This window comes from Idiotropiscis lumnitzeri, chromosome 19, assembly GCF_059441095.1.
Source record: "Idiotropiscis lumnitzeri isolate Australia: NSW breed Sydney's pygmy pipehorse chromosome 19, RoL_Ilum_1.0, whole genome shotgun sequence".
NCBI lineage: Eukaryota > Metazoa > Chordata > Actinopteri > Syngnathiformes > Syngnathidae > Idiotropiscis > Idiotropiscis lumnitzeri.
The window spans coordinates 12,974,757-12,999,245 of NC_142409.1; the positions used below are offsets into that span (position 1 = coordinate 12,974,757).

General features: G+C 46.8%; 1 protein-coding gene across 5 annotated transcripts in view; it reads left to right on the forward strand.

The window, feature by feature from the left end:
* Positions 1 to 24,489, forward strand: part of LOC148318662 (cadherin-18) — a 102,812-nt gene that overhangs the window by 41,536 nt on the left and 36,787 nt on the right. The window contains exon 1 of one of the 5 annotated variants that reach the window (XM_088282668.1): positions 15,000 to 15,140. The exons of the other annotated variants lie outside the window; for them this stretch is intronic. The gene's annotated coding sequence lies outside the window, so the exon portion shown is untranslated. Of the gene's footprint in view, positions 1 to 14,999; positions 15,141 to 24,489 lie in introns of those variants that run through there. 5 annotated transcript variants of the gene reach the window in all.

Here is a 24,489-nt window from a genome sequence, read left to right on the forward strand (position 1 = left end):
AATTATACGGGAATTAAAGAAAAAACTTAAAAATAATATTTTGATTTGGAGAAAAAGAAATGGAATATTCAAATAAATATAACAAATCACAATTTGCGTAGACTAAACTCAGTAAAATGTTGCAGTTTTACGAACATGAAGACGCCAAACAAACGCGATCCAACATTGGATTTTCTTCAAGATTAAAGTCACAGAAGTAGTTTCACTCTTGCAATTTAAGACAATTAATATTAAAATAAATCAATAAATCCTGCTCACGTTGATTGTGGAGCCCCAGTTAGCATCCGTGTTGCATTATGGGATGTCGCTCTATTTGGCAGCTCTTGTGAACATGAAGAGGAAAGCCGTCTTCCATTGAGGGGACGGAAATGACAGCCGAGCGTTTGTCTTTGTTCCGACGGAGGCGACCCCGTTCGGAATCAAACGATCGCAGACAGACGCTTGGCGAACGCTTGATGTTCGCCCGCTCGCCGTTTTGGCGCGATGAAAGGAAGCGACAAAGAGAGCGCGAGAAAAAAAAACAAACAGCCAGCCTCGTTTGCGCCGTGCTCGTTTAGCGGGCAGAAAGTTTCGGCCTCCGGCGCAAATCAACATTTCGTCGTGAGAGCTTACGTGTCTCGACCACTGCGCACTCGTCGGGACGTCTTTATGTTTGTGCCAAAATCGTGTTTCACACTTTTTTTTTTTTTTAAACATAATGGGCAGAAATCATCAAAATCAGCTAGCGATACTTCAGGCAAACAAAACAGTCTCGACATCGCTCAGGATATTTCTTGGGTCGTTTTCGTACGCCAGCTCGTTGCTGCCAAACGTGTCGGCGGCGGCACGCGCAAAGACCGCCCGCGTCGTTCCAGCTCGCGAGGAGATGGCGGGCACGATGAAGGCGGCAGATGCCGCTGCACTCAGCATATGTGCCAGGTCATAAATCCAGATTACCTTCTTCCCGTGTCCCTTCTTCAGCCATCTGCTGCCTGCTCAACAACTTCTTCTTCTTCTTCTTTTTTTATTAACGCACCAAACGCCTCAGAGCGCTTATTTGGATTCCGCTTCAGTCAAATTGAGAAGAAGTGTTTTTATTTGTACGCGCGTCAGTGTGACCCGCGATCACAAACATTTGTCAGTGTGCTGCCACTACTTGTAATCCGAACGGCTTTTGCTTCTGTTTGACGAGGATTTGATGTGACGGGGTCAAATAAAAGAGCACATTTGAATCCTTTCATTTATTTTTGCAGAATTTCTTTTTTGCAACGTTCAGTTTATGAAATTCTTCACAGTCCAAAATATTTAAAAAAAAACTTTTTTTTTTATCTTAAATTTGCAGTCGAAATATTTCAGAAAAGAAATGCTCCAAAATGATTTTGAAATATTTATTTGAAATTATAAAAATAAATTCATAAAAATGTCATTGATGGAACATTTATTATTTCCCCCATTGTTGATTTTATGAGTCCCATAATTCTTTAATGACATAAATGAAACATCGAAATTTTACAAGACCCCTTCAAAGTTAAACACACAACACTTCTAAAGATTTGGGCCATGTCAGAAGTTTTTTTTGGTATTTGCTGCAGAAAGCGATCCACAAATGGCCCCCGGGCCGTGGTTTGGACCCCACAGCTTGAAAGAGCCTAGCCTTTGGTACTAATCTGTTTAGTAGTTACCGAGTAACTTCCTCTTCCGCCACTCGTCTTAGCAGAAACTGGAATAACGTAACACGTCCGTCTGAAATTCTCCAGAATTTTTTTTGGAGCATCTGGGCGCCGATTCCGGCGTGTCCCATCTCATCAGCTTTCCACGTCGTATAACAATCTCGCCCGGCGTAATCAGCTTTCACCGTCAATTGTGAATCGAATATGAAATTAGACAGAAGTTGCCGAGACGTCGGCAAGGCGGTCCTTCCCGTGTGCGCTGACCCCCGGAGTGATGGAGCGTGTGACCGCGTCAGGTGGACACGCTCATTGTCCGGCTGCCTTATCTCCTCGAGGCCATTTCGCTTCATGGGTGAAAATCAGCCAGCCTGACAGAGGACAGCCATTCCCGCCAAACATTCCCGAGCAGGTAGCGCCTCGCGGCAAGCCGTCAGCCTTGCTGGCGTGATGTGTAAACAACCCGCCCCCCCGCATGCCTCCCTGGATGGTTAATTGCCACCAGCAGGATGCATTAGCAATAATTCAGCGATAAGGCGAGAGAATGGAGCGGCCTTTCCTCTTCTTATTGCTTTCATGGAAGCACTTGAAGGCCTTTGGGAGATGCGAGTGATGGGGTGGAGGTTTGGCACGCCAAAGCTTTCGAATGGAGCCGGCCCGCTTTGTTTGGTTGCATCTATCACGGAGCTCAGCAGACGTCTGACGCCATTTAAAGTGATGTTTACCTCCACCAAGCATGAAAAGTGCCAAGTTCCTTGGCATTTCATTTTTTGGTACGGGAAAAGAAATCATGGCGGCCAATCACATTTTTTTTTTTTTCGTCACTTCTTGTCGCTGTGTATAATAAAAATACTATGAGGATTGATGGATAATTAAATTACATTTTCAATATAGATGTAATACTTATATATAAAAAAATCTCTATATAAACACTAACGTAATTAGTGTGTGTTAGATTGATTTATATGAATGAATCGCCGCCACGTTTTGAGGTCAGGAGTGGAACAGCATCCACCGTTTAGGACAAGAGTGAGTCTCACAAGGCTTGGATGTCATACACGTTGCCATGGCGACGACCTTATACGTGATGTCTACCGATAACCGGCTTTACGCGAGAATGTGTTCCACCGCCGTGGATGTTTCCAGAAAAGATGATGAGGGCACTTTTTTCTCAGGTGATAAAAGCGCACGCTACCGCAAACGCGCCACGTGAAAAGCAAATCTGGCCCGTTTGTACGGTTAAAGTGATAACCGGGGATTAGGCGGGTAGACAGGCCTGCTTACTGCAATGCGGAGTTGACGCTCCGCAGGTGGGGCGGGAATTTTACTGCACGCTAAACAGTTTAAGAGATTAAGACGTTGGTCTGTCAGTGCCGAAGCTGTGTTAACACACCGCAGTATAAAAGCAATGTTGATGTCTGCTGATGACTCCACAAATATGGGCGGACCTGAAAGCAATATGGAGTTCAAGGATGTGTTCATGTGGTTTGTTTGGATCAGGGGTTCTCAAATGTGTTTGGCACAAGGGGAACATTTTCTGAGGACCTCACAATGAAACTTGCAAGATTTTTGTTATTAGCGACGGATGAGTGGCGATACTATGTATCGGTATCCGGCTGATACCGTCCTTTTAAGGTACCTGTACTTGCGGAAGTTGCCATGACCAACCACCGATACTTAAGCACCCCAAAAAATCCAATCATTTCTCAAGAAGTTCCTGTTTTCAATTTGGTTGATTTATGGCCGATTTATGGGAAAATTTATGGCCGATTTATGGTCATTTTTAATTTTTGCTTTAACCATCGTGTTTGTGAAAGACTTGTTCCTGTAGTAAAGGAACTCAGTCGTAAACCACGAACCTCACAATTATGACAGAACATTACATTTTCAACTCAAACGAGGCCGCTTGCGATGACAGTGTTTCAAAAAGTTAGCCCCACGAAAAACTTTTCCCCCAGAGGAAAAAAATATTTCGGTTTAAATCAATGCAGCCTTAAATCTCGGTCGCCCCGTGGACTCCCGAGTCTTGTTTACTAGCTGGGTCTCCCCACTTAACTGGCGTCAGTTTGACCTCGTAAACGCGACGCATCGATCACATGTTATTAAATGTTTACAAGCCTTGCGAGTGCGGCACTCTCACGTGAATTTATCGCCCTGCTTAAGAGAGTACAGCGCTCTGCAGCCGAGCGCGCTAAAGTGGGCCTGAATAAATCAGACAGGTCGAGGATGCTTGGGGAGCCAAAACCAAAATGAATGGCAACGGGCTGAACCAAACTTTTTGAGTTGTTTCCCGCCCCCTCTATAAATGTAAATGCCACAAACGAAAGTTATTTTTACGTGGTTGATTCCGTAAAGTAATTATGAAGCTTCTAAAAGATCCAAAGACTGCCTTGGAAACAGTCACAAGAAGGAGTCATGACATATCTGCGACTAAACCGCTTTCAACTCTGCATTTCCTCGCACTCAACTGAAACGAGTTGCATGCCGTAATATTGTTCCTCTGTAAAGTATTGATGGTTTCCATACCAGTAAAGTGATAAAGTGAGGATTAAGTCAGGTCTATCCTCACTGAAAGACCAGGCAGCCAATAAAGAGCCCTCCTCTGACACGGAGGTCCGGTTTGGGCCACCCGACTCCCCCTCACCGGAGTTGGTGATCAGCTTATCCCAGCGGCTGGAGGCCATATTTAGCGTCAGGCGTCGACATGCTCGACCTGAGCCAGCGAGACACACGCAGACACACAGGTTGGATTACCTGGTGCTCCCGATTCGCTAATCCCAGATCTGTCCCGCAAAGATTAGGAGTGAGAAAGTCAGCCACACGCAAAGCGGAGAAGTGGCACAACTCCATGACTTCCTGCCTCGCACCTGCCATGTTTGCTTCTCACAAATAAACATCCACAGGCTCCAACAGCCTTAAAATGTTGAGCTATTTCCAGCATCTGCAGACGTTGTTCTCATTAGATAATAATTTGTCCTCCAGCGAGCGAGGCAGGAACTTGTTTGGCTGCTTTTATTCCCCCTCCCCATCCTCCCCCCGACTGAGCAAAAACACCACAAACGTGTCATCCCCAACATTTGATCTATTTGATCCCAAGCCAGCGCCTTTGCTTGAAATAAACCTTCACAGGGATTCTACTCGATCGGGGCAAGATGCTGATAAGATGCAACCAGTCAAATTAGGACTGTGAGTCTAACGTGAAACGCTGCCAGCCCCCCCACACCCCCAAAAAAGTGCTAACGTATTTGTGCTGTTAGCTTGAATTGTTCAAATGACATTTGCTAACAAGCTACAAAGAGCCTGATTAGCCACTGTGCTCACATCAGCATTGTGTGGCTACAACCACACCTGACTCAAAATGCGACTAAAAAAAAATCAAAATAACTTCTCATGTAATGTTTTTGCTATTTCATACCGTCTATACTCTAAGTAGATTTCGGTTTTTTTTCCCACGAAAAAAAACATTAGATGAGGCTAACAGGCTGCTGATCGCCTAATTACCCTTGGAGGGTCCTGTTAGCATGTGGTCACCCCAAAAATGGCTCACGGTAATGGATATGAAATTTCCTGCTGATCAAAAACTGAATCTTTTCCAAAAACGATAATTAGATGAGGCAAACAAGCTGTTAATCGCCCAAGTAACTAGTTTGCATTCCTGTTAGCGTCATGTGGCTACAACTGGACAAGATCACAAAAAAAAAAGGGTTCACGATATGAGATGGCCGATTAGATACTGGCCAAAAATAACAATTAGGTAAACCCGTTAGCCAGATTAGCTTCTGATTGGGCGGGTCTGAGTAACAAAGCCCAACTCCAAGAAGTTACATAAACCTTTACCAAGCTGCCCTGGATTTTCCAGAGTTGTTTTCCATGTACCTCTAAGGAATTGGTGTTTGCAAAAAAAATAAAATAAAACCTTGCCAGTATCAGAGGTGTAAAAAAACTCAAACTGTAATCTAAAAACAAGGTCACAATGATAGTTGAGCTATTTTCGACCAAACTAAAAGTGTATTGTCTCCCAAAATTAGACAAGGCTAACAAGATTCGATTAGCCTGATTAGCTGCTTCATTACACATTAGCTTCGTGTTGCTAAACCTTGCAACTATCCAAAAATATTTTGACGGGATTGACCCACAAATTCTTTCTAAATTATTATCAGAGTTGTAAAACAATCTGAAAAATTGGAAATTAAAAAAAAAAAAGCAATATTTGTGCTAAAATTCCTCGCGGTTTCCCAAATTGTCAATTAGATTGCGGCTAACAGGCCACAATTAGCCAGATTAGCTGCTAATTGAGTGAGTCAGCGTTACGAAGCCAAACGGCGATGAGTTAAGTAGACTCTTTTTCTCGCTGCCAATTACTTCACTTTCCAATCACTTCCAAAGCTAAAAGTTATCAAGGCTAAAACGCTGCTAATATCCACATTAGCGGCTCATTTGGGAGATGAGTGTTTCGTAACTAAACCTCAACAAGTTGTAAAAGCGCCTTTCCTTTGACTGAAGAACATCGACTGCGGACTGGGTGAGGAGCGTGAATGATAACGTTAGTGCTATTTGGTGCTTGCTAATAGCCTGATTAGCTGCTAATTTAGCGGCTCAATGCTACTAAAAATGAGTTGCCCGTGAATGAAGGCGATTGAACATCACTTTAAAGGATGATCTAAAGAGACGTCGGGTTGACTGGCTTGCAATGTTTTGTGGGACGCAAACAAAGCTTCAAGCTAATGTGCTGGGCCAAACAAGCCGGCTTCACCGTGGGACTCATGCTCCATGAATTCAGAGTTAGAGGATGTAATGAGGCCTGGAGTGCGAGCAACACACTGTGTGAGCGATGAGGCCGCTCGAGGTGGACCTGAATACAGATCAAGGCGCTGGCCGTATTCGGGAACAATGGCGCCGCTCCGCAGGGGAGCGTCTTGTTGCGCGGCGATTTTGTCGGCCCACTCGGACAAAAAGAAACGGCGAGAGGGTGAGGTGGTGTTGTGCCCAGCGCAAATCAATACTCTGGAAATTGTCTCGGTGCACAGGCCGCACGCTTGGAGTTCACCCAAGACGACCTTGGTGTGTCAGGTTTTTAGGGATATTGCTGGACTCTTTGCAACTGTTAAACGCAAACAACGGCTGCCAACATGTTGAATAAAACAACAAAATGTCGGCTTCGCTCGCTTTAGGAGAACATCTTGTCTCGGGGTGGTGCCATCAGAGGTTCGCCCGTTACGGTTTGACATCTTGGTGCCCTTTCAGCAACGGAAACGCTTCAAACTGCTGACTTGGATTCTCATCGTTACAATATGCACGTCTGATTTCAAAGGACTTTGTTGTTCTGCAGCTGTTAGAGTTCCACACGTGGAGCATTTTGTGGCGCCTTTTCTCAGCCTCGACTCGGGTTGGTCCCAAAGTGAGAAAAATGAAGGTAATCACTCACGCAAGTAAACTTCCGTCTTTGTTTATTCAAAGAAGCTATTTTGGTTCTGTTGGTACCCAACGAGGTCGGTCGGATTAATAAGAGAAATGTTTGTATGCTGATGGCGTGACGCTAATCAGATTTGTCATCCAACATTTACAGCAAACTATGAAAGCTTTATACGCCATCTCGTCTGTTTTTGTCGGCAAGCCGACATTGTTGGAACGCCGCCCGCCGAGCAACCGCATGAATATTTCACCGCGCTCGGCTTGCCCCGGCAATTCCTGGTGGCGTTTTTCTCGTCGTGGGCCGTCGAGGACGAACGGGAGTGACGCAGGTGTGCGTCTGCCTCTCCATCGCCTTCACGCCGATGACATCCGACAGTGTCAATTTCCACTTGGCGTCGGCGCTGGCGCTGCGGGCAACTTTGCCGTGTCGTCTCATCTCCCGCAAATTCCGTTCATGGGCAAAACGCGCACCTGTCGCCTCGCGTTTTGTCAGGCCGTGCCCCCGTCCTGAAGTTGTTACCTCAGCGCGGGGGCTTCCTCTCGACTCACTTTGTGTTAAATAGTGCACTTCCTCCTCGGGCGCAATTGGAGTTCACGGTGCGTGTGGGACCAAAACAAGGCTGGCTGATGCAGAGTTCGGCAGTAAAAGTTCCATTAGTTTAATTGGTCCCTCGCAATGCGTGCAGGAACAAAAGAGAAGGGATTCGAGGACGACTAAAAAGGACCTTTTTTTTTTTTTTTTTTTTGCTGAACAAAACACCCACTAAGGGCTTCTTTGAGAAGAGAGAATCGCTGTTAAAACGCCATATGTCATTACAGTAAGTAGGGTCAACGGGTTTTTTTCCTTTTTTTCTTAGTCCATTAAACAGCCGTCAGATTTAGTTCTTGAAGTTTTGTTTATCGAGTGCGGAAAGCTTGCGAGATGGTCGGCCATCGTTGACTCGTTGACACGAGAGAGTCCTTTTCGGAATGTGAATCCGTCAATATCGATGAGTCTTAATCAGAGCTGCCAGCATCATATTTGGACGTTATCACTTCGGGATGTGAATTAGAAAAAAATTGATCATGAACCTAAATCCGTAATGCCACCCCCTAAATCTAGTCATAATCTTAAAAGCTTAACTCTGATCCATTTCTAAATCTCTCAAAACTCAAGTGGCAACTCTGAACACGAAAACCAGACCTCTACCCTGTAAAACCTCACACCTTAGACCTATCCCCTAATTCTAACCTTAAAACCTAGACCCTAATCCATGAATCTAAAATGGAAACCCTTCACCCTGACTGGATCCCGAACCTGAAAACCAGAGTTGTGCACTTGACCCTCATTTGCCAATCCGTCCCCCGCCCTCCGGCCGTGACCTCGGTACCCTTCCGCCCTCAAATCCCTTCAATCTAACCCGGGCCCTAAAACATTGATTCTACCCCCAAACTCAAAAGCTAATAGCCGCTTAAACAGCTGTATGTCATGAAAATAAGTAGGGTCATTTGAGTTTTTGTCGGCCATTAAAAAGGGGCCGTATTTTGCTCATAAAGTTGCGTTTATTGAGTGTGAAAAAGGTTTTGAGATGCTCGGTTACATCCGGGCCACGGGAAACAGTCAATGGCAAATTCTGCCTGCCAGGATGTGAAACTTTTAGACCCGTGACTTTCCATTATGTTCATCCATAAATACTTTTATGGGAGCTGCTATCAGTTGGCTGAAAGCCTGTAAATATTGGAACGTTTGGTACGTTAACAAAAAAACTGAAAAAAATGATTTGCTTGATCACAATTGGTTGTTATGACTTTATAATCCTGACCCCAACCTTTACTCCCAACTCTTATCTGTAAACCTGTGCACCATCTCTTAACACTAACTGAAACTCTAACCCGATCCACGAGCTCAACTCACGACAGCTAAAAACCAAACATTCACCCCAACGACTTACTCTTGAGACATTAAGGCAAACCCAGCCGTAATCCCGAAACTGGAGACAAAGTATCTCCTTAAATGGCCGTATATCATTCCAATAAGTCGAGTCATCTGGGTTTTTGTCAGCCATTAAACGGCGGTCGTATTTTGTTCATAAAGCCATGTTTATCGAGTGTGAAAAAGGTTAGGAGAACGTCGCTAAGGTTGAGCCACAGACACCGCCGGCAGCAGTCGCCATCTGCCAGGAAGTGAAACCTTTTGACCCGTGACTTTCCATAATGTTCATCCATAAATATCACTTTACTTTTCCACGGCTGAGCTTGGCGGCGGCCGCGCAGTCGGAATGTGGCTCGACTACAAAGTCGCGAATCACGGCGGATCACATTTCAAGTTTGACGTTCCCGTTTCGCGCGGTGGATCGGTTGAAAAGTTGTAAAGGCGACCACAGAGAAGCTCGACCTCTAAGATCGAGCAGGGCGTGTTTGCCCCTAAATACGAAATAAATCAAGCGGATCCCGTCTCTTGCTGCCCCGTGTATCGAATGTCAAGCTCGTCTTGCGACGCACTCGCTGCCTGGCGGTCACGTCGCCCGGTTGGAACGTCAAAAGCGGGACTCGGATTTCATGCGTGGCTGCAAAACGACATTCTCGACTTCATTAATGATTCAGAAGCGGCGAAGACATACAAGCAGTCATCAGTTTTGGAGAACGACAGCCGACAATTATCGGATTTACTCAGACACAATCGGAGAACCAAATGGGAATTAACGAGAATAGACTAAAGGATCGATTTATGCGAAAGCTGCAGTGAACAAAAATGGAAGCCGACCTCAGGACATATTTGTGGAGCTTGTTCCACAGGTGAGGGGCATCGTAACTAAATGCTGCTTCGCTTTGTTTGGTTCTGGTACTGGGAACACACAAGAGGCCCGTTCCAGATGGCCTGAAGCGGTCCGGATGTTGGATCTTGCATGGATTTTTTTCCTCCAGCAGCAAGATTTTAAAATCTATTTTTTGACTCACTGGAATGCAGAGTCGGGATTTGGAACCCAACCTAGTTACCGCCAATTTTTAACTCCAACTCAAGCCACCCCAACACCTTTTGTCCCACGCGAACCCCTCCCGACCTTCCCTGTCCGTGCCTTTGTGCCAGAATTTGCCATGAATTCATCCCCAACACTTGACACCATCCAATGTTCACGATGCTGCACATGCGGACCCGCAGGGGGTGCGCACGACAACCGCATTTTCACAGCAATCGGATCACAAAACTCCCACAAAGCACACACGTAATGGTGGGAAATGTTGGAACTTCCGCCCCTGCCTGCATTCTCCCGCCTCTGGCAACGCCGCGGGGATCCTCCGCAGACACACCGCGCACCCCCCGCCGTTCCTCCCTCCCTCCCGCCTGCACGCACTTGCGCGGTCCGCATTTGAAGGACCCACAGCGGCAAGCTGTCTCGCACCGAGAAGCGCAATCAACCGAGCAGCGACGATTCATCCATTCTAACGAGGTAACGAGATGTTCGACGGCCAAACAAACACGCAGCTCCGGCGCCGCAATTATTCATGTCGGCCTTTGTTTACGGACGTACACAGTGCACTCCTCGTAGTAAAGTACTTTATGGATTTTTAACGGTGGGAAAACACCGAGCCGGCATTAAAGTTGGATGCTTTGCAGCGAGAACGAGCAGACTCATCGTAGCTGGCAGCTCGCAGATCTTTCAAGGATGTCAAGAATTAATTTTATTTATTTTTTTAAACCACTGAATACACATATTTGAATGAATGACGTCTGCAAACACACTCAACCCTTTTGACCCTTGTGGAAATCAATTCAGTTCAAGTCAACATTACGCCGCTGTTTTCCAAAGCAACCGCGTTGCCGCCTGCTGCGGAATGACAACAGAAGGTGGAACGTAAACGTAAAATTTACTCGACATTTAATGTGAGAGTCGAAACGTCTTCTAAAACAAACGCAGGTTAGGTTAAATTCTAAGAAGTGGCTTGAAACAAGTCCCAGTGGGACTTCAGTTGAGAACCGCTGATGAGGATCACCGTTTAAACCCAAAGTCTTCAATCCTGTTCTTCGAGGACTGCTGTCTGTCCTGTTTTCCATCGGTCCCTGCTCCAACACACCTGATTCAAATGATTAGTATCGTTATCTAACTTCTTCAGACCTTGCTGATTATCTGATGATTTGAATCAGATGTGTTGCAGCAGGGTGAGATGGAAACCGGACATTGAGGAACAGGAGTGAGGAGCCCTGCTTTGGACTATCGGTAGTTGTGCAGTTCACGTACACGTGAAGGTTAGAAAAAAAAATATCAGACAATAAAAATGCATTATCATTCCCGATATTGATCGCACATTTTCTTTGGAAAGCGGCAATTAGCTGTGATTTAAAGCGGCGTCATTAAAAAGTCGTCAGGGAAATCGTCGCGGGAACGACCCCCCGATCGATAGTCCAGCAACCTTTCCGCCGTGGCGGATTGTTGTTGTTGTGGAGAATCCGCCTCCTACGTTAACGGGGATTAACACTTCTATGAGCGCCATGGCCTGGCGTCCATTAATAAATCATGGACGGGATCCATGCGCGTTTACGGCCGTCATCCGGCTTTATAGGCTGTTTACTACTGTTTTAATACCACTTTACCGCCTCCCAGCGGAGCCTTTCGCCGGGCTTTATTCAAGAGCTTTGTGCTTTCATCTTTTTCATGCAGAGTCTTGCGAGTGTCTCCTGCTGCTCCTCCTCCTCCCCCTCCTCCCTTTGCTTCTCCTCACTACTCGCTCGCTGAGATAAGGAACGCGATATTTGTTCGCGAGATGTTGACAGCCCGTTTGCAGGGAAATGGCAACAAGAGTTGAAACTGCAGAAGATGTCAGACTGCAAATGAGCTGTCGGTGACTTGTGACACCACAAAAGAAACGGCAGGAAGGATTATTGGAGAGGGGGGGGGGGATTGCGCAATTTTTGGACCAGTGGATGAAATGTCTGGTGCAGAGAATTTTTTTTTTTCATTTTTTTTTTTTTTGCCTTCATCGCCCTGGAGCAGTGTGACGGTGGTTATAGGAGCTGAAAAAAATCACAAAAGTTAAGCAAGTATAAGATTACCGGAAAGCCTTCAAAGTTTTGCATAGTAAAGTAAGACTTCAGTTCGTCCTTGTTTTACAACGTAACACAAATTTTCATAGTCGGGAAGATCAAATGTAAAAAATTATTCAATAATTGAAGCCCACTTCACTTTTGTAATTTCTTACATGTGCTTGATGGCGCCAAAGCACTTTTTTTTGCAATTAGACATCGTCATGGCCTGACGAAATGAAACTTGCTTCCTCGCCGCCAAGATGACACAAGTTGGCACCAAAGCACTCTTTTTACATCAGATGTGGCCTTGGCCAGAGTGAATTCGCCATTTGGCTTGTGTGCGTTGTTGTTTTGTTGCTATGGCAACAATCCACAAGCAAGCTAAACTGTCGCTAACGGTGCCAATCAGGAAAACAGATGTCAACAAGATGAGAGACCGTGCTTGCATTCACCCCGAGAAAACAAACAAACATAAAAAAAAAACATCCCAATTCCATTTTCCTCCATCCCTCTTGGAAAACGCAATTAGGCCATGTCGGAAACGCGGCCGCTCGTGTTCCGCCGCATGTTCCTCGTCCGACTGGTTGCTGTCAATCAATTAGTCAGTCAGTCATGTCCGACCTGCCTGCGCCTGCGTGGCCTGAGGCCAGCTGTTGCGTGTGCCCGTCAATTCAGCCGTGCCTTTGCTCTGGATCCAAAGACTAACTCCATGAATAATGAACGTCCGCGTGGAAGCGAGAGAAGGATGGCGAGAGAGGGTGGAAGGGGGTGGGGGGGGTGAGAGAGCGGGAGAAAGGTCCTTGAGGAGCAACAGCATGATGGAGAGCGGCGAGGGGAGGGCGACTTGTTAGTGTTCGCTCATCAATTAGACCGTGGAGAAGAAATCTGCAGGACGGAGAAGAGGATGGCGGGGTGGGGGGGCGGAGCTAGGAGCTGGGAATCATTAACGAGAGGCTGTGGGTGGGGGGGCTTTGAGTGCTTTTCCGGTCGTCGTATTGTAACGTGCATCGGCGATTGGCGTCTTTTCACCTGCGCAACTATTGCAGGAATTACGGTAGTCTTGAAAACAACTTTTCTCCAAACTGCGAAGATTTTTTTTTTTTAATCTGCATTACTTTGGGTAGTCGGATGTTAACAATCTTTGTGGGCTGTGGTGTCGTTTTTTTCTTTTTTTTTTTACGGAGGTGGTATTTTTTCCTGCCCAACTTTTCAGGGATATATTTCAAGCCGTACAACTTTTGTGGATTTACTTTATTCTTACTTGAACTTGAATAGAGTTTGGAGAGATTTAAAGTCGTCTCGTACCAGCAAACCTTTTTCAGGATTTTACCGAATTCTTATTGGGAAATTTCCAGTGCAGCTTTTTCTTTTCATTGGGTAACCTTTTAGAAATTCTCGTTTTTTGGGAGAGAGGGGGGGCGGGGCTTATGGCAATGGGATTTCAATTGTTTCAATTTTTTAACCAATTTAAAAGATAAAGGTTGTCTTATCTTAAAAAAATTTCAGTCTCATTTAAAACCTCCACCGATTTTCGGCAGTCCAACTTGAACGTTCCCCGCTTCCAATGGCGTTTTGATTTGTATCTTCCCGCACACAAATACAAAAAATGTGACAATTGGAGTTGTTTGTTTCAAATGTTGCATTGAACGGCAGCTCCGATGATGGCCGCGCAGCAGCCGGCGCGGCGAGGCCCCGCGGGTCGCCGCAGCCTGTCATTGTCACCAAATGTGTTGACACTCGAAGAGGGAAGTGTTTTTGTCAGCGGCTGAGGCGTCGTTGAAAATCAGCGAGGAGTGCAAAGCGTCAGGTTCAAATGCTGTTTACGCTTCCTGTGAACAGAAGCTCTGTAGGCAGCCGCGTCTGTACGTGAACGCACATGACGATTGGATTTTCTTTTTTTTTTTAATCTCCTTACCATCGAATTGTCAACGTCTCCGTCACAGCCCGTTATTTTTCTTCTCGGCAGATAGGCAAACATAAATAGACACCTTGGTGGGATGGAATCTTATTGAGCAAGCTGAACAAAACATCCAAGCGCCGCACTAGTCGACCGACATCTCTTTTTGTAGTTGTGACTAGCGCAGCAATTTTGATGTCATAAATCTTCAGAGCCAACTTCCTGAATAAATACGGAGGCCAAACTGCTGAAAACGCGCCGGACTAATTAGGAGTTGGACATCTAAAGCCAGCTTCATGCATCCTGTTTTTTCTTTTTTTTTTTTTAAATGTGCTGACTGCTCTTTCGTGAGTGCTTTACAGGCACTTAGCAACACAGCAAAACGTATCTGCAGCAGTTGTAGTACCAAAAATGACCTGTGGAGGGGCAGTAGAGTGCCACGGAGCATAAAGACTGCTGAGATATACGCTGGAAAAAAAAGGAGTAGTAGAAGAAAAAATTGACGCTAAGCTAGCCGTTAGCGCCTGATCGGACAGTGTTTTGTTTCATGTCACAATCATGAGCACATTGAAAAAAAATTATGTTTTCCCATCCATATTTAAGCGCAGTGTTAATGTTCAAACTGATAAAGAAGTTGGGGGGGTGAACACTTGCGCACACTATACTGCTACATTTAAATGTTGGCGGCACTTGGAGAGCAAAGTATTCTTTGAGCTGGTTCTTGGTGTAAAAAGTTTGTTTCAGAGCATTTCCCTAAAAGTCTGGAAATTGGATTTTTTTGTGAGTGCGTGCGGAAAATTAGAGTGGGATAACATATCGCTTCGTGATCACTATCTTCTGTAATCACGTGTTAACAGAGAAAGTGACGAGCCGATGAGGGAGGAGATAACCGGAAAGGTAAAGGAGGGAGGAGATGAGGCAGAGGAGAGGGAGAGCGAGCGAGCGAGAGAGAGAGAGAGAGAGGGAGGGAGGGGCGGGGCTTGACGCCGATTGACGCGCGAGGCGACCAATGAGGAGCCCGGGGAGCCTCTGGCTGGACTCGCTCGTCCTGCAGCCGCCATCCGCGCGCACACACGCGGGGGAAGCGAGCGCGCAGACAGGCAGAGGACCACCACGAACATGAAGGTGATGGACAATACACTGGCCGGGCTTCTTTTGGCTTTTTAGGCGGGAGATCGGCCAGGTAAGTTTTTTTTTCCTACCTGGGCTTGTTGTTATTTAAAAGCTGCAAGTTTTTACGCGTGCGTGGGGAATGAAACGGAAATGTCACGAGGGGACAACTTGAAGATGAAGATGAGGAGGAGGAGGACATTGCGCACTTTTCACACCTCATGGTGATGATGATGATGATGATGATGAAGGCAGACGCTCCTCTTCTTCATCTCGAGTGTGTGTGCGCGCGCGTGTCAAAAACGCATAGAATGAAGGGTGCGATGGTGGAGTGATCGCTTGGTTGGCTGTGCGCGTGCACGTCGGGAGTTGGAGGACGTCCCACGCCACTTTGGCCCCGAATTGACGCGTAATTGCTGCATGAAAGCAAAGAAGGAAAAAGAGTGAGTGAGTGAATGGTGCAGCCGCCACTGCAAAGGAGAGAACGCCTCAACGTGTTTGTGTGCGCGTGCGTGTGTGCTGCGCGTGCTGCGCGTGCTCCACCGCCGTCCCTCGATAATGTCATTGATTGTCTTCCAATCGGTTGCGTGCGTGAGTTAACGACTTCGGCCAATGTGTTACACGGGCGGTCATGCGCTCGCACACGGGACACTTGATTAGGTACACCTGCATCACTTCATCAGATCGCAAATTCCGCTTCAAGGTGGCTTATTTGTTAAGCACGTTCATGCGTGCGCGAGCCAGAGAAGTAATTTGTGATTTGAAATCAAGGTTAAATAAATGAATGATTTCAATTTTAAAGAAAGCTGGGGGGGGGGGGGCATGTGTGGAATTTGTTCAATCATTTTTTGGCATGCAGCTGGCCAGGCCTTACGAGAATGGACCCTAGAATATTTTGTGTAAAAAAACAAAATAAATAAATAGAAAACCTTTCGGGCTGCCATGCTAGCAAGCGTTAGCCTCACTGCTAATTTCTTTTATTTAATTGAGTAAGCCTTATTTCGACTTTTCTACCTTCCGCTTGTTCCTCAGGGAAACTGTCCATGGCAATTAAGCCAAATGTATGTTCATAAATAAGAATAATTACAATCCAAAAGCTCCTAAACTTTTGACTTTTCGGACAATCTGCTGTAACGCGTGTACAAAAAGCAACCTGCAAAATTTTCATGAATAGCAAAAATTGTCCCGGTGCTCCAAAGGTTTAAAATTGCCTATTTATGTCACAAGGTGGCGGAAAAACACAACTAATGGAGCTCCTCAAATCACTTTGACTTATTCCTTTATTTCTATCCCGCTCGCGACCAATAGAGGGCATCCTTGCGCAGTGCAATATCTTTCACTCGCTAAGCTTTATGGTGAAGCACCAATCGTCAAGGTGGCCCTCCAAATGATTTCTGCTCATTTTCCGTCATTCTACCGACACAACGGAACGAAGAACAGCGCCATCGTTGCTTCGAGTGCGCTGCTCGGATGATGTCCAGCGTGCTCGCCGTGGGGGGGGTCTTTTGTGAGTGACCGTTCCAATGTCTGCAAAGGCCACCGAGCGAATTTGTCTGACAACCAAGACACGGTCGGGCGGCGGAAGCGCGTTCACACGTCCCCGCCGCCGACACCAGCAGAGCGCGGCGCCATGTGGGAGGTGAAATGCTACGCTCGCCTCGTGACGGCGGCGTGTTTATCCCGTTAGTTTTGCCCGCACGCCAAAGCGGTGATTCTTCATCACGGTGTTGTGCCGCGAGAAATGATTTATTTTCACTTAACTGGTTTGAAAACGGTCATTTCTCGACGACTGATACGGTCTCGTCTTTGCCGGTGATGTATCGTGACAGGCCGGACAATGAAATGCTCTTCCGCTAGATGGCAGAAATGAAAATGAACATTTGTCTTCACCTGTTGACATTTGTGCACGTGAATAATATGTTGTTGTTCCGTTAAAGAGCCCCAAATGTCACGCTAATTGAATTTGGGAGTAAACTGAGACGAGCTCGTCGTTCTGTCAGAACCTGCAGTGTTGACGTGAGCCAAATGTGGCGTCGGCGCCGCAATAGTTGCCAACGTCTTTCTTAACGACTTTCATCTGGACTGAGGAAGGTCGCGTGAAAGGCCAGATAACTTTGCCGTCGAGGTGGTGAAACGTTGACCATTGGGAATTCGTCTCGGGCCAAAGACGTCTGATGCGCCGTAATTAGCGAGTCGCAGGTCAGGGATGCGAAAAGGAGGGCTGAGAAGTCGCACTTTTGTTGTCTTTGGAGCAGAAATCCCCAAACAGCCACGGGGACAGGCAAACGGTTTCAAAGGCGGAACTTGTGGTCGGAGGCCAAGAGAGATCGTGGGGCGGTTTTGACTGTCAAACAATCTGACAATCAGTGAGTCAGCAACAGGTGGGCGTGGCTGATTGGCCAAGGTGGGCGTGGCCGACTACCGTCTTTCAAGACTCAAAAACTCCCCCTTTTTGTTTGATTTCGCTCATGTCTTTGAAATGAAACTAATGCAGCCCCGAAATTAAATATTTTGGGTGCGCCCCTCTTTTTGAGGTCCGCTGAAGTTCACCCACAACGCTACAGAGGAAATGTCCGCACAAGATGGCTGAAAAGTGTACAACAAATCAACAAAAATGATCAACTCCATTTCCAAGCTTGCGGCTGTTATCAGGTGCCCTTTTCCCGCCATTGGATCAAAGGTTTTAATCAATTAGCACGATCGATGACGGCTTCAATGGAAACATCATCGCAGTCGTCCAAGAAGATGACTTTCATGCCTTCACTGAAAGGGTGGGGGTGTGCACGTTAGCATGCCGTCTGGGCACTTCCAGGCTAGGCTGTGCTGTCTCCGGGTTCATTTGATTCTTCTTTGGAATTCCATTTGCAGGCTTGGCGCTTTCTCAACCAGCAGGCGGGAAGTGGCCAGTTGGAATTTATGAACATGACAACATCCAAACTGGAAATAAAAATATGTTGAACAGAAAAAAAATCCGCCATCGTTCATGCGGCGCGGATTTCCACCTTCCACCCTTGCGTTTGCGTCCCCCGGAAAAAGAAGAAGAAAGTTTTCTCCGCCAAAACGGCTCATCGACAAGACGGGTGGCGCCTTCTCGCATTCGGCGGCAATCTTATTTCAGGGCCGCTTATTCATTTAGCGCCTATTTGGGGAACGCGGGCGGGGGTGTTCAGAAAAGTGAGACGGGTGTCGATCTGCGGCGTCGTCGGTGCAATCCCGACGAGTACGACAAGTTCGAGCATCGTTTCCTTCGAATGCGGCGCGAGACGTGAAACGACGCGCGGAGTTTGTGTCATGACTTTTTTATCCGTCTCGATGGGAACGGACTCGCCAAGACCTGACGACGCGCCAAACACTTTGAGGAGGTCGCTTGGTTTTAAATTCCTGCCAGAGAGCAGAAAGACGAGCGAGGGCAAGAAGAAGTCAAACATTTTGAGCTTCTCCTTGTGAGGCCGTCGCACGATCCCGTGAAGACGGCTTTCTTCAGGTCCCGAGTGTCGCCGGAATCTCACAAGAGTTTTCAGAGAGACCACCCGCGTTTGACATGACAGAGAAAATCTTCGTGGATTGAGTCATGAAAGCGTAACCCCGACAGGACATGGAAAGCGCCATTGATGTCACGCACAGAAACGACGTCCAAGTTGAAGCTCGAGTTCTTGCGACGTTCGTCCGACCGTCAGCGTGACGTGTTGAGACCGGAGAGCAAAAAAGTCATCTCTCCTCTCGAGGGCCTCAGTCACATCACAGCAAGATGGCGCCGATCTGACGGGATCAGTCGCAATTTCTGAGTTTGGTTGAAACTCATGGACACCGGTACCAAAACCGGATCCAGAAAGCAAAAATCCTCATCAACCCACCGGCAGGTAAACGAGCTCTTGGTACCTGCCGGTTGATTCCAAGCGATTGTGGTTCAAGCCAAACTGGGGCTGGGTTTTTACTTCTGGACCTGGTTTTGCTGCTCTTGCTTGTGAATCCCGCAAGCTGAGCGTTATTGACATTATTGGCATTATTGGGTCATTGCGTCCTGGAACCGGTTGGTTGTGGCAGTGTGTCTTGGGACCCTTTTACCGTCGGGTCGATGAATCCTGGCACCCGTGCCTGATTGGGTCAGTGGGTCTTAAGACCAGAGAAGTGAATGCATGTGAGGACGAGCGCCTCACCGGGTCAGCGCATTCCCGTCAATTTCTCTTCGGATCAATGCATGGTGGCGGGCCAGCCCGTCTCTTGAATCTTCGTATGACCAGCACATCGTTGCATGATTACGACGTCGATGCGTCATGGGGTCCGTTTCACCTGCAGATTTCTGTCACTCAATTAATGATGTCATCGCATCGTGCCATTCGGCGTGCACGTAAATGATACGGCTGCATTTTAACACGGGACCGTCATGAGAACAAAGATGGCATGAGACGACCAATCGACACTGGCGTCCAATCTCGCCGGCAGTGCAAAACTGACGACGAGCTGTTCTCTCTTCTTCTCTGCATGGTTGCTCCTTTCTGTTTTTTTTTTTCTCAAGTTTGAAGTGTGTCTTTTCCAAACATGCAAAGCGAGTCACGGCCCAGCATGAATATTTGATGTCCTATTAGGTGAGCCTCGTTTGTGTGTGTGTGTGTGTGTGCGCTCGTTGCATTTGCAGCCTTTTAAATGTCTCTTAAAGGATCCGCCGTCATTATGTAATCGCGGCACATTGCCGCTCGGCATTCTGGGGCATGAAAACGTGTCAGGATGGCGAGCGTGTGTGTGTGTGTGTGCGCGTGTGTGTCGTTTTCACCAACTCCTCCAGTACAGAAAAACTATTACATAAAGTTCTCATTTTCATGATTTACACGTTTAATTTCCTTTTTCAAAGCGGGACTAAATTGGATTATTTGGTGGTGTCGTCCCAACGCAGCAAAAGGCGCAAAATTGCAGTTATCAACAAATCACTTCAGGAAGGAAATGATCATGTTTAAAAAAAAAACCTCCGCTCTATTTTCAGTGGTGCTGATTCTCTACCGCTGCTCAGCACGAGCCAATAAAAAAAAAAAGAGAATCATTGCTCATTAGGGTGCATTCTTCATTTGCTTATGCTCAAATCTGCTCGAAACCCTACCCGAATTTGGAACCGAAATCATAACCGCTAAAAAAAAAAAAAAAAACTTAACACTCAGACATCCACTCCAGCTGCTCATCGTCTTTTTTCCCATTTGCTCAGCCGTTTTTTTTTTTTTTTCTGAAAGCTACAAATTGCGTATTTGAGCACACCCCCCTGCGAGCGAGCAACCCGACGCGGCGCTCAGATCAAACCTGTCACTGACCGACCGACGCGCACTCGACACGCAACAGTAATTGGAGCGAGGCCAGCGCTCCGTAATGGGGCGTGGGAGAAGGACCGAGCGCCTCCACTCGTTCAAAGATGGACGAGGATGATGAGAGCCCGTCAGGGGCGTCCACTCCTCTCTCATTCCAACTTAAAACGACAATCCGACGGCGTATCGAGTGCATTTACCCTAACCCAACGTTGCCGCTCACTTCTGAGCAGTTCTTTGATAAAATAAGAACGGCAGCGATGAAAATGTGCTTTTCACGGCAATATAATTTATTTACAAATGCCACAATTGTGCTTTTTGACACACTATTTGCATGCTAATTAGTAGTCGTAGTCGTATATAGCAGCGTGTGTGCGTGTCTATACGCATGCCGTCGTCACTTCTACTTCTAAATTGAAGTAATCTCGTCTCGTTTGTGACACTGTTGATCAATTTGACTTTCCGGACATGTTCCAAAGCGTCAAAGCACATGTTTTGACGAACAGTGAGCTCATCCAAAAGAGGCTCAACACTGCCAACTGCTGGCCATGGATATAGAAATATATTGTTTTTCATTTGCTTTGTCTAACCGACATTTGGTGCCATTGTGTTCATCACTGGCAAAGACAGATGAACAAAAATATATTAATCCTATGTTAAAAAAAAAAAAGTAAGTAAGTGAAAATGAATAATGGTGGGTGGGAATGACGGCAAAAATGGCGTCGGATGTGGTGACGGTGGTGTAGGCGTGTCGGCGTGGTGTAGAGAAGGGGAAAAAAAAAACCCAAGGCCTTGCAGGAGCAGCACAAATTGAGAAATAACGAGTGGGAATCAAAGAGAAGTCAGCGGCGCCGAGGATGAGGAATAATAAAACCAAAACAAGGCTCGCAGTTTGCTAGGGAGGACGCGCCGATTGATGTCGCGGCGTCAGATCCTGATTGGCTGAGTTTTTTGAGTTTTTTTTTTCCCGCTAACAACTTGATCAATTCTCTTAAGTTTGCCACTTCCTTCGGCTCGTATGCGGCTCAAGATGAAACCCTAACCCCATCTTGAAGCCCTAACTTTGGCTTGAAACCTTATTTCCGTCTTAAAACCCAACCTTACCGACATTTCCATTTGGGATCGACTACCAATGGAAATATTTCAACGTCCGGCTATTTTCTTCGCCATACTCGTAGTTGCCGTGCGGACGCTCCCCACCATTCGTCCAATCATGTAGCGGCAGTCTGACGAGTCGGCTTCTTCCGAACGCTTGCGGGATCCGAGTGATCCGGCGCCAAGCGTAACGAGGAGGAGAAAAGAAGCGAATGGAAATGTATTCCTTTTGCCCACAGCGTCGTGACACCTTGGCGTCACAAGCAGGGGCAGTCTGGACGAGCAGGTGGGCTTCGCAAAAAAGGCGGGAGGCGGGGCCGCGCCGCAACGCGTCAGCTAGCTTCTCGCATTAGCATTTCACAGCCTGATAAGCAGCCACCAGGTACATTCCCCTGTGAGAGTGCGAATGGAGGGACTTCATGCTCCACTTCAAGGATGTGTGTGGGCGCGCGCGTGTGTTGGGTAGGGTGTGCGTTTCGTTTGGCAGCCACTTGATTAGGTACACCTCCACTCTCTAATTGCATCCAACGGATATTCGCCATGTGGTTAAAAGAAAAAAAATCCGGTGGTGTTCTTTTGAGATTGAAAGTAAGGTTTCAAGCCAGAGTTTGGCTTCCAAATTACGGTTTCAAGTCATGGGCAGGGTTTCAAGCTTCAAGTGAAGCCAGGTTCAAGCTAGTGTTGGGGTTTGAGTCCTCATTAAGGATTCAAGTCAGGGTTAGGGTTTTGATTTAGTGCTTTACGACAGAGGGTAGGGTTTCAAGTTAGGGTGTCAAGTCTGGTTAGGGGATTCAAAAAAGGACGTGACGGCTTGAAGGCATGGTTGGGTTTTTGAACGGGGCTTACGAGCGACGGTTGGCTTTCCAAAGTAGGTTTTCAAGACAAAAATGAGGGTTTCGGATTGCTGAGCTCAAGTTTGGAGAGCAACAATTTGTTGTTTTGCTTTGCAATTAGCCGACATGCAAAGTGTGAGCAGAGGCAGACGTGACATTTGGCTCGCAAAAGTTTGTTGTGCCGCAACCTCCCGAGAGCGAGCGCAAGCCGTCTCCAACTTGCCAACTGGGTCACGCGTGCACACACGAACACACACGCGCACTCGAGTAACTTGCGTGCACAACTCAAAAGAAAAGAAAACGGGAAAAAAAATAGCTCATCAGCGAGCGCAGATCCGGTTTGCAAATGAGACTCGTTGACAACTTGCACAAAGTTGACGCGTCACACTCGCTCACTTTGCATTTTATATTTAGACAACAAAACTTTTTAATTTCTGAATGTCATCGGAGGAAAACGAAATGAGGGTACAAAGTCAAATGCAGCCACGTTCAAAATGTCCCAAACTGTGAGGGTTAAGGCTTCAAATGAGGGTTTAGCGACCAAGGTTTCGGCTTTTGGGCTTCAAGTTATGGGTAAGGCTTCAAATTAGCGTTTGAAACGCTTCCTCGTTTTCAAATGAAGTTTTAAAGCCTGGATGACGGCTTAGTGGCCGGTGTTAGGGAGTTTAGAATTGGGGTTTTAGATGTGTGCTTCAAATGAGGGTAGGGCGCAAAGATCAGGGAGTTAAGAAGAAGGCTTTTGAACATGGGAATTACAAATTAGGGTTGAAAGTGGATTAACTGCATGAAATTTGCTCGGCACGTGGGGGGGCTCTTAAATGAGGACTGTTGGCCGAGTCCTAGCTCGGGTCGGGTCCAGTTGAAGTTGTTTGCGAGACCGCTTGATTGGTTGTGATTTGTATGAATAAAACACAAGGCAGAGGCCAGAAAAAAAAATGCGTCTTTGTGGGCCCTGACAGCGCCGGCGGCCGCCGGCGTTTGGATCGGTCGGAGCAAAATAAACAAGAAAACCAAATCAACGCTGCTTTGCACGGCGGGAAGGCGTCAAATCTGCCGCCTCGGGAAATGCTCGGAGGCAAAAGTACAAAAGTGGTTTGTTAAATTATTGACGATGTCATCCTGACCTCGTCTCCGGCGTGAAGACGGCTGAAGGTTCCTGCCAAGCGAGGAGACGCACGCTCTCCGCAGGGGCACCTCCGCAATCCCCAAAATAGCAAAACTCGTATCCGACGGTGAGCGCAACTTTTCCGCCATTTGGGTGTTTCTCTACCTTTTGCCGACAACGATCAGGATTCAGATTACACGTGTTGATCCCCGGCTGCTTAAATCCGCCACCGCTTGCCTTCCGTCGGGCCGCAGCTGGCGGCGGGGAATCGTCCGTCAACATGCGCCTCCTCAGCGTCGCTAACAAGTGTCGTGCGGGATTAGCCGTGCCGGCTGAGGACAAATCTAATCAACATGTATGAATTATTTATAAACGCTGGGAAATAATTCCGCCGTTATCGCTTTGTAGTGTGCCAGTCGTAAATGATGTCACACTCCAGTTTTGTATCCAACATAAAGTACACAAATGGCGGTTTTTCCAAATGAATTGGAGAAAAACGGCGTTGGGGAAAAAAAAAGATTCACAAACTAAATCAACTTGTCAGTGTGCAGTCAGCAAAAAAAAATAAATTGTACTGACAGTCGTTTGATCTTGACGGTTTTTGCTTAGCGTTACCTTCGTCGCTGACGACATTTCCGCGTGGAGTCACGTCCCCGTTTGATGATGTCACGATGCGGTCGGACCCTTGCGGTGCATTCGCCGTCCGCGTCCACGCCGTGCTTTTTTTTTCTGCCGTTGTACCTTCAAATTTAATGAGCACCTCCACATTGACTTTGCTCAAACTCCTTTTTTTTTTTTCCAGGCTGACAAAAGATTTCTTTTGCTTTGTGTCTGGATGACAATCCCACTTGTAGAGTGGAGCTCGTCAGCAGAATTAGTTGGCGACGTGTGACTTCAGAACCTCGCCAATGTTTGAGGCTCGCATCAGTTGCTTGCTGTGACACCCCGACATTCAATTTCACAACAAATCAAAACACCACAATTCTCTGTGTTCCTTTTTTTTCAACTTTTCTGCACAAAAAAAAAAAAAAGTTGCGGGGGAAAAAAACTGCACTCTGCAATTAAGAGAGCGAACATCACACGAGCGTAAAGTTGCAAGGC